Source organism: Sparus aurata, unplaced genomic scaffold (genome assembly GCF_900880675.1).
Source record: "Sparus aurata unplaced genomic scaffold, fSpaAur1.1, whole genome shotgun sequence".
Classification (NCBI taxonomy): domain Eukaryota; kingdom Metazoa; phylum Chordata; class Actinopteri; order Spariformes; family Sparidae; genus Sparus; species Sparus aurata.
In genome coordinates, this window is record NW_022045105.1 from 22642 (window position 1) to 32159 (window position 9518).

The 9518-nt window shown below is 50.7% G+C and overlaps 1 long non-coding RNA gene across 1 annotated transcript; it reads right to left on the reverse strand.

Annotated features, from left to right (window-relative positions):
- Positions 1-7954: 7954 nt before the first annotated feature.
- On the reverse strand, positions 7955-9261 carry LOC115577614 (uncharacterized). The gene is made up of 3 exons (XR_003983231.1): positions 9201-9261; positions 9039-9115; positions 7955-8958 (listed from the first exon to the last, which is right to left on the reverse strand). It is a non-coding gene; the product is annotated as an uncharacterized LOC115577614 (long non-coding RNA).
- Between the last annotated feature and the right edge of the window lie 257 nt (positions 9262-9518).

Genomic DNA, 9518 nt, shown 5'->3' on the forward strand with positions numbered 1-9518 from the left:
TTTGCCTGATCATCCTCTGCCTTTCTTGCTGGAGGAAGAGGACATGACATCGGTGTCCTCAATGGTGGCTACGGCCCTGCACACACACACACGGCGCTTCTCAACACACAGATTCAAAATTATGCACATTTTGGCCCCACGGCAAAAAGTGACAAATTATAGTCCTAATAATTGCATGAATGCTTGAAGTATATACGTATGGCATTGCAAATAGGAGACGGAGCTGCTTCTCTCCTCTCTCATATAGGCACTGCCACCTCACACAGGCTTTCCAATCCTGCCGTGACCGCGCCCGCCGTGACACAATAAATATTTTATTAATATTTGTGAATTGCAGTATGTATTATTACTTTATTCGAAGCTCTACAATGGCGAAAATGATAACAGAGGCAATGTTTGAAAAAAATTTATTAGACAAATAAGATAAAAAATTCTCGCCAAAAAGACTGAGGGAACGCTGTTCCCCGCGTCCCCCAAACACTACACCCCTGGTTGTTATCACGTTAGCACGTAGTTCACCGGTCTCCAGCTGCTCTGGGCTCCAGAGACGGAGCGGAGATGCATGCAATGGAAAAGAGTTTGATCCGAGTCGAAGCTAAACCGCAACGGAGACGAACTGAGCAGAGAAATTAATGAGCAATGATATGCTAGCTATCTGCGTAAAGGTTAGAAAGCTATCAATTATACTGTCCTATTCCTTCATATTAAGTTCTCTCTGTGTTATAACATTGATATTGTAATTTAATCGAATGGGCTGGGTCTGTCTGTTTTACTAGAAGCTAGTTTGCTACCAGTTAGCTTGTTTATTAGCCACCACACAGTTAGCCTACAGTTACAGTTACAGTTACTTTAACAACCTTAAAGGAAAACGTCAACCTTACTGGGTATTTTGATGAGGCAATGATAGAAAATCAGAGTTTACAATTAACCTTTACTAAGTATACATTTATAATATTTTAATATGTACATACCTCAGTGTTGATCCTGCTTTTAAAATGAAGGTTCTCTTCTGGGTAGAAATTCCCGCAGTTTGTGCAGTGATTTGGCTTTACAGAAATATGCCAAAACACATCCAAAACACATCCATATATGGAATCAGATGTTGCCGCTCTTTACTCAATCTTCTGGGTTGCCATAAACATGCCATACCATCCCTAATACTTGATCCCGCTCTTTGCCCAGTCTTTTGGTTTACCAGACATATGCCATAACTGAGCCATATATTGCTGGCGCCTATGTGTGGCAAGTGGAGGGTAATAAGGTGTCACCGACAACGCCACCTGGGGAGTTTCGCCCCAGGAAATAGTTCATTGTGGAAAAGGAATAATTGATTACCTTTATTACAGGTCGCACAGTCCGAAATTACCACAGGCGAGAGACGTTTTTAGAAAAATCTAAACAGTTTTATTTAACAGTTAATTAATAAGACAGACATCATTGGCTGACTCACTTGCTGCTAGGCTGTGGCCAAATGAAGGGGTGAACAGGGCTGAGGTTACCTTGGTGCCCGAAATCAAATCAAGGGAGGGAGAATTAACAAAAGCACCCGTGACACTGCACACACACACATTCGTGAAGAAAAGGGTCCACCACCAGGGATTAGGTCACCGTCAGGGGCCCACAGCACCTGTCCACAAACAAAAAGAATATAACCAAGCCTCACAGTCCTAGCACAGCCACTTTAACACACACACACACACACACACACACACACAATACATTAATTGAATAACAATACATTAATTGAATAACAGGGAAATAAACAAAGACCCAAATCAAGAAAAAGGTTATTAAACCATGTTAACTAAATAATAGAGAGGAGTCTCATTCCCAAAACACAATACAAATCTTAATTATATTAATTAATGAAGTTCCCAGGGGCAGCAATCTAAGCCCCAGTGCCAGCTCCGCTACAAGCCTCTGAGGTCAATTGACCTCCGACGCAGCTCCGAAGAGCCGAGGAGACACAAAACACAGTTGCAGTATAACCAAAACAGCAGTAGGTCCAGGAGGTGATGGCTTCCGTGTCTTTAGACCTCACCGGCACAGCGTCGTGGAGAGTCAGAATAAATATTCTAAGGCAACACACAAAATAGCAATCAGCTGGAGGCGGAACAACAGAATGGAAAGCGAGGAGCGGACAACGCCGACTTACCACGTGGAGAACACAACGACACCCAGATGGGCTTCCAGAAGGACGACCCAGCCCCACGGCACCAGCAGTCTGCCACACTGCAGCGGAGACAACTGTGTCACATTTACACAATCGACAAGTGAGTGGGGAGAAGAGGCAGCGGTGCGCTTTACCGCGCCTTACCTGTGCGCTGCAGAGATAACGTGCGTCTGCAGAGATAACGTGCATCTGCAGAGATAACGTGCATCTGTGGTAAAGATGCCAAGGACGCTCCAACGCCAGCAGAGCCACACCACCTGAGCTCCACCACGCTGACATCCACTCCGCCACCACTGAGGACGAGCAGAACGGCAAAAGGAGAGGGCGCGCCAGGTAAAACCACCTGCTATATAGAGGAGTGACCGCCCATCAATCAGTGCACCAGAGAGACACAGCGCCCCGCTGTGAGGAGGGGTGAGGGTGCTCAGGCTACATCTGCCCCCCCCTTTTGCATCGTCGACCCGACGATGGACAGAAACCACAGTCAACACCAAGGTCTGAAAACAACCACTTGAGAATTAGACGCAGGGTCAGGGGGTCGGTTGGCCGCATGGCCCTGAGGGCCAGCTGGCCGAGGAAGATGGTGGACATTTGGATGACTGCCAGCAGTAGGACGATTGGTTCGACGCAGGGACTGCTGACTGGTACTAGGCTGGTCAGCCGGGGACAAAGTGGGAGCTGGCTGTGATGAATTCCCATGGTCCAAAGGTGTCGCTGATCTGGACACGGCCTGGTGCGGCATCACAATGGGAGCAGAAGAAGCATCACGACTTGCTGCAAGCGGCAGCACAGCAGTTGGTAGCACAGGTGTCTCAGGTACTAAAAACCAAAGGTCACTGCTGGGGGAGTCATCAACAGAAGCTGCCAGAGGAAGCAAAACTGGTGAAGACGGCGCCGGGGGTGGAAAAGCTACTGCCTCAGGGTGGACCACAGCCTTCAGCATATCTCGGTGCACCTTCCGAGTCCTATCCAGGTCATCCACGGGGGCCACTGTATAAACTGCTCCCTCATCAGCAGGAGCCCTCACAACCTGGTGGACCATAGAGTTCCAGAGGTCTTGGATCTTATGTCGGCCTCTCACACCATGGTCCCTCAAGTACACCAACTGTCCCACCGGTAGAGGTGCATCCCGGACACGTTGATCATGTCTCTCTTTGCGTCTGCCAGCTGCAGCCAACAATCGCCCATGAGCACCCTCAAAAGCAACTTTAAGTCTGGCTCGATGTTCAGCAACCCAGTCCTGTACCTCACCAGGCACTGGATCCTGAACACGACCAAGCAGGAAGTCCACAGGAAGACGAGGCTCCTGCCCAAACATTATGTAAAACGGTGACTCACCGGTGCTCTGATGTGGTGTGGTGTTGTAGCAAAAGAGCACCTGCGGCAGACAAGAAGCCCAGTCCCGTTTCCGGGAAGCTGGCAAGGTACGCAAAAGGTTATGGAGGGTTCGATTAAACCTTTCGCATTGGCCATTACCCGCTGGATGGTAGGGGGTAGTACGGGACTTGGCAACACTGTACAGAGCGCAGAGCTGATGGATCAAGGAACTCTCAAAACTCCTGCCCTGGTCCGAGTGCAGGCGACTAGGAACACCAAACTTGTAGAACCATTCGGAGACCACAACCTGGGCCACCGTTGAAGCCCGTTGGTCCCGGGTAGGGACAGCCACTGTAAACTTACTAAACACATCCGTTAACACCAAAACGTTTTCCAGCCCATTGCGAGAGGGTTCAAGCAATGTAAAATCAATGGCCACGATCTCGTTTGGCCGAGATGCAAGCAGGTGGCCCATATAACTATGTGGGACCCGTCCTGAGTCCTTGGCTATTTGACAGCGCTCACACTGTTGGACCCAGTTCTTAATATCTGATGCCATCCCTGGCCAATAGCCACATTGCCGGACTAACTCAATAGTCCTCTCTATGCCCTGGTGACCATGCTCCTGATGGAGCTGATGCAGTGTTTCCTGCTTGAGCACAGCAGGCAAGACCAGTTGAAGGAACTCTTCCTCGCCGTCAGAACGAAAGACCCGGCGGAAGAGCACCCCATCTTCTTCAACCAGACGGTCCCATTGACGCAAAAGTGCAGTTGCTGGATGGGAAAGCTGCCGCCTCTCAGCTGAGGTGGGAAGCGACCCACGATGCCAAAAAAACAAAACCCCCTTCAGCAGGGGGTCATCCTCCTGCATGCCGCGGAGGTCAGATGCAGAGTGGGATGGAAGAATGGAGACCAAAGACTGAGTGGCAGACACAACAGGACCCAGATGTAGATTTGACTGAATGCTGTTGGGGACCAAAGTGCCAGGCAAAAGTGGGGGGGCCAAACAAGGGGCAGGTACGTACTGTCGTGACAGTGCGTCGGCATTCCTGTTGCTGCGCCCAGAACGATATTTAATTTCCAGATCAAAAACAGCAAGCTCAGCAGCCCACCTATGTTCTACAGCTCCAAGTTTAGCAGACTGAAGGTGACTCAACGGGTTATTATCTGTGTACACAACACATTTATGTCCCAACAAATACTCCCGGAACTTCTCTGTAACGGCCCACTTGAGCGCAAGAAATTCCAGCTTCATAGAGCTGTAGTTGGACATATTGCGCTCAGTGGGCCGAAGACCCCTACTAGCATAAGCCACTGGTCTCACACCACTATCTGTCTCCTGTGAAAGCACAGCTCCAAGCCCACTATGGCTGGCATCAGTCTCAAGAATAAAGGGGCGTGAAAAGTCCGCGTAGGCCAGCACGGGGGCGGAGACCAGCTTGGACTTCAGAGCATTAAAGCTCCCCTCACACAGAGGCGTCCAAGCCGCCCCCAGTGCCTGACCTGACCCCTTTCTCGACTTAGTTCCAGCGAGATCAGCCACCAACTGATGCAAAGGCTTGGCCAGCTTTGCAAAACCATCAACAAAGCGCCGATAGTAACTAGCAAAACCCAAAAAGGAGCGCAGCTCTGAGATGTGACGGGGGCGCTGCCAATTAGCCACAGCCTCAACTTTTTTGGGATCTGTAGAAACTCCCTGACTCGAAATGACATGCCCCAAGTACAACACCTGCTGCTGGAAAAATGCACACTTTTCAGGTTTGGCTTTGAGGCCTTCTCTCTGAAGCCGATCGAGCACCATCTCCAGCCGCTGCAGATGTTGCTCAACAGAAGATGAGTAGATGATTATATCATCCAGGTACAGCAGCAGGGATTGACCCTGCTGATCTCCGAACATCCGCTGCATCAGCCGCTGGAAGGTGCTCGGGGCGTTGCAGAGGCCAAAAGGCATCCGGTTAAATTCAAAAAGACCAAAGGGGGTACAAAAGGCAGTCTTGGAACGGTCCTGCTCAGCCACCGGCACCTGATTGTACCCGCTGGCCAGGTCGATGGTGGAAAACCAGCGGGCCCCCGAAAGGGCGTCCAAACTTTCCTCAATGCGAGGCAGTGGGAAAGCATCCTTTCGGGTCTTGCTGTTGAGTAACCGATAGTCCACACACAGCCGCAAGCCACCGTCCTTCTTCCTCACCAAAACAATAGGGGACGCATAAGGACTACTGCTCTCACGGATGACTTGTGACTCAAGAAGCTGGTTAATGTGGGTCTTTACGACCTCGTACTCTGAGGGAGGGATGCGGCGATACCTCTGCCGTACAGGGACATCATCGAGCAGACGTATATCGTGCGAGATAAGATCGGTGCACCCTAAATCCCCATCATTAACTGCAAAGACAGAGCCATACTTCTCCAGCAAAGACCTCACACTGGTCTGTTCCTGCTCAGTTAAGGCAGATGAATCTAATGATCCTATTCTATCGAGGACTGTAGGGGTGGCTACCTGGGAGGACACCGTCGCCACGGCTGACCCCAACTCAGTCACCCCTGCAGGCAAGCTAACAACCTGAGCAGCATTCAGGACACCAAGGCTAGTCCGGGGGTAAAGGAGGACTTCCGCTTCTCCAACGTTGACGACTGGAACACACACAGTACCATGAACAACCTTTAACAGGCATGGGGAAGCCAACAACCCTGCTGGTAACCCGGACTCGGGAGGCTCGAATAAAACACTCTGACTAGCAAACTGCTCTGAACAGGTACCAGTGACCAGCTTCATCATGCCACCGGGTATCCGCACCACCCGCTTGCCTCGGACCCTGACGGCACCAGTGAGGCTCGAGATGACCTGGGTTGAAGACTGGTGGCACTTCTGGAGGGCGGCCAGGACTGGGCCAGGCGCCCCTGACACAAAGGGTGATTCAAACAGCGAAGACCCAAGCACACCAAAGAGCTCTTGATAACATCTGCGAATTACGTTCATTCCCAGGATTCCAGGAACAAAAGATGAAGCACCAGGGGGGTCTTTCACAACAAGGATGCCACAGCAGGGCACCACCTTGCCACACAGTTCCACGTCGAGCTCCAAATAACCAATGTACGGGATGGCTAAGCCATTAGCTGCACGCAGCTGTAGCCACTGACAAGAACGAAGGCGATCATGGCCCCAAGGTTCAAACTGGGCCAAAAAGAAGCTTTCAGTAATGGTGGAAACCATGGAACCAGTATCCACCAGACATTTGACACCAATTCCCCCAATGGACACGTTAATATTTGGACAGGAAGCAATCAGCTCCGCTGCTGCACCTGGCTGTGAGCCTAGGGACTCCCCAACTGAGCTGTGGCTCGGCAGCTCAGCGGGCTTCAGTTTCCCGACTGCTGGGAAGAACGAGAAGACATGACAGCATGTGGATTGAAACCAGTGACAGAGTTAGCACGCCGGCGGGGAAGAACTCGCTCACCGTCACACTCACGGGCAAAATGGCCAGGCTGTTGGCACCTCCTGCAAACAACAGGGCCAGAACGGGACCCCGGACCCGATGGAGGAGGGGCCTGCAAAGCAGCTACTGTCTGGGCTAGCTGGTTCAGCTGCTCCTGCTGACGTTTCAAGAGGTCCATTACTGCTCCCAATCCTGGCTCTTGGGGAGCAACTTGAGGGACTTGATGGAAACGGCCCTGCACTCCATATTGGAGACCATAAGATGTTGGTAATGAAGAGCTGCGACCCCTAGAGCCCCCTGGAAGACCCTCTCTCTCCCATCTAATAGCCTCACTACGCAGCCCCAACAGGGTGATGGTGGGCTGGCGACGAACTAGCTGCTTAAGCTCACGACGAAGGGAGCTGTCAAGGACATGCTCTATGAACTGATCCCTAAGAAGAACGTCAGCATTGGGCATTCCATCAGGCGCCTGCCGCTCAACCTGGGCCATTAAAGCCATAAGAGCTAGTGAGAATTCCTGCAGTGTCTCCCCTTCCTGTTGGTGGCGAGAAAAGAAAGCCTGCTGTAAGGTGACATATGCCTGGCTACAACCATACAGCTCCTTTAAGATGGCAAGAATCTGGGCTGGATCTCTCTGCTCTGCGGCAGAGCGAAACTTGATCTCTTCCTTCGCCTCTCCCTCCAAGTGGTCAAAGATAAACAATGCCTGCTCTGCAGCAGGAAGGTGCCGAGCACGCGCACATGCCTGAAACTCTTCTACCCACTCAACAATGCCTATACCCGATTTACCATTAAACATGGGACACTTACGATCTCGTGGGATCACAACCAACCGCTCTGCGAGAGCAGCCGAGACACCGACAGCGGGGGCATGACCAGCCGGACCAGCAGAGGTTGAAGCTGCCCCAGCAGGGCCCCCTGGGGAAGCAGCACGCTCCTGGTGGAGTCGCTCGTTGTCCGCCCTGAGCTGCAACACCAGCTCCTTAAGCTGTTGTACCTCCTCATCCATGTTGCCTGGAAAACACTACAAGATAATATGAAACATGGAACACTGGACTGAACACTGCTGTTTTGGCTATACCACTGTACAAATACCGACGTCAATGGGAAAAACAAAACAAAAAGATAAATACCTATAACAAAAAAAAACGTCTCTGACCCTTTAAAATGTGGTGATCCTGCCGACAACGCCAAATTGTGGCAAGTGGAGGGTAATAAGGTGTCACCGACAACGCCACCTGGGGAGTTTCGCCCCAGGAAATAGTTAATTGTGGAAAAGAAATAATTGATTACCTTTATTACAGGTCGCACAGTCCGAAATTACCACAGGCGAGAGACGTTTTTAGAAAAATCTAAACAGTTTTATTTAACAGTTAATTAATAAGACAGACATCATTGGCTGACTCACTTGCTGCTAGGCTGTGGCCAAATGAAGGGGTGAACAGGGCTGAGGTTACCTTGGTGCCCGAAATCAAATCAAGGGAGGGAGAATTAACAAAAGCACCCGTGACACTGCACACACACACATTCGTGAAGAAAAGGGTCCACCACCAGGGATTAGGTCACCGTCAGGGGCCCACAGCACCTGTCCACAAACAAAAAGAATATAACCAAGCCTCACAGTCCTAGCACAGCCACTTTAACACACACACACACACACACACACACACACAATACATTAATTGAATAACAATACATTAATTGAATAACAGGGAAATAAACAAAGACCCAAATCAAGAAAAAGGTTATTAAACCATGTTAACTAAATAAATAGAGAGGAGTCTCATTCCCAAAACACAATACAAATCTTAATTATATTAATTAATGAAGTTCCCAGGGGCAGCAATCTAAGCCCCAGTGCCAGCTCCGCTACAAGCCTCTGAGGTCAATTGACCTCCGACGCAGCTCCGAAGAGCCGAGGAGACACAAAACACAGTTGCAGTATAACCAAAACAGCAGTAGGTCCAGGAGGTGATGGCTTCCGTGTCTTTAGACCTCACCGGCACAGCGTCGTGGAGAGTCAGAATAAATATTCTAAGGCAACACACAAAATAGCAATCAGCTGGAGGCGGAACAACAGAATGGAAAGCGAGGAGCGGACAACGCCGACTTACCACGTGGAGAACACAACGACACCCAGATGGGCTTCCAGAAGGACGACCCAGCCCCACGGCACCAGCAGTCTGCCACACTGCAGAGGAGACAACTGTGTCACATTTACACAATCGACAAGTGAGTGGGGAGAAGAGGCAGCGGTGCGCTTTACCGCGCCTTACCTGTGCGCTGCAGAGATAACGTGCGTCTGCAGAGATAACGTGCATCTGCAGAGATAACGTGGTAAAGATGCCAAGGACGCTCCAACGCCAGCAGAGCCACACCACCTGAGCTCCACCACGCTGACATCCACTCCGCCACCACTGAGGACGAGCAGAACGGCAAAAGGAGAGGGCGCGCCAGGTAAAACCACCTGCTATATAGAGGAGTGACCGCCCATCAATCAGTGCACCAGAGAGACACAGCGCCCCGCTGTGAGGAGGGGTGAGGGTGCTCAGGCTACATATGGACAACCTTAATCATACCACAGTTAACCCAAA